The sequence below is a fragment of the Mesitornis unicolor genome, unplaced genomic scaffold (genome assembly GCF_000695765.1).
Source record: "Mesitornis unicolor isolate BGI_N332 unplaced genomic scaffold, ASM69576v1 scaffold21765, whole genome shotgun sequence".
Classification (NCBI taxonomy): Eukaryota; Metazoa; Chordata; class Aves; order Mesitornithiformes; family Mesitornithidae; genus Mesitornis; species Mesitornis unicolor.
Window position 1 is genome coordinate 29,351 of NW_010186476.1, and position 1,174 is coordinate 30,524.

The following is a 1,174-nucleotide window of genomic DNA, read 5'->3' on the forward strand; positions in this document are numbered from 1 at the left end:
CAAGAATTGCCCCCATATACATTTTCCTTCCTCAGAATTTTTGGACAAAATCTGTTCTCTGACGTTCTCTTTTTGAAACAGCAGGACATTGAGGCTTGGGCCATAATCAGTTTTAAAAGGAATATTGAATATGTCTGGCACTGAAGGCAGAGCCTTCAAAACTCGTGCAGTTCATTTCAAAAATGTAAGAGCAAGATTTTTTAATACGATTGTGGACAGCTTTGCTCTCGAGCCCCTGTTTTCACAAGAGCTCAGCACTCGCAGCTCCAGGTGAAATAAATGCCAGGTCCTGTGTTCAGACGACGTTATTGATGTGTGAGCTGAATTCGAAATCATCGTTTCAATGCCAAAAGGCAGACATCTTTTTAGATGCTGCATTTTTAAAACACTGTTTCCAGTAAAATAAAATAAATAAAATAAAATAAATCACAGTTTCCAAATGAAAGTTATACTGGAGTCTGTGCCATTAATATCCCTTCTGATACCACCTTAGCTTTGGCGTTTGCATCGGGCGCTGGGCAGCCAGTCCGGTCAGACCTCACCTGGAAATGCTTCACCCCAGCACCACAGAGGCTCAGTTTGGTGCTGATGCAAATGCGCATTCACACGGAGGTTTTGGGAAACGCTAAGGAGAGAGTTAGCGTGACCTAACTTGCTAAAATATTTCTTTTTTAATAATTTATCCATTTTCGTTAATAGATCCTTCAGGAATAGATAAAAGAGTTTTGCAGAAGTGAGCGGCACCTACTTAAAAACAATTAACAAATTAATTCAATGCCACAGGACAGAAAGCTCAGTCTTTTGTATTTTGGATGAACAAAGCTTGGGTATTTTGCATTACAAGGAGCCTTTTAGGATAGATACCTTGCAGAAAGTATATTTAAAAAAAAACCTTCATTGTTTAAAAACATTCAAGCCTGGTTCTTTCTCAGCACCTCTGAGGGATGGGAAGGAGCCCAGCACAGAGTGGGGTAGCAGCACCCTCCAGGACTGTTTTTCGGTGAGACCTGGAGCACGCACGGCAGCGACGTACCTTGGTTCACAGATCCCACCCCTCTCTTCCTGCCTCATCAATTCCACTTTCATACACAAAATCTCTCAAGCAAACACTAGTATAGAAAACCCAAGATGTCACTACCATCAAGCATTTCAAGCCCAATGCTCTCTTCACAGC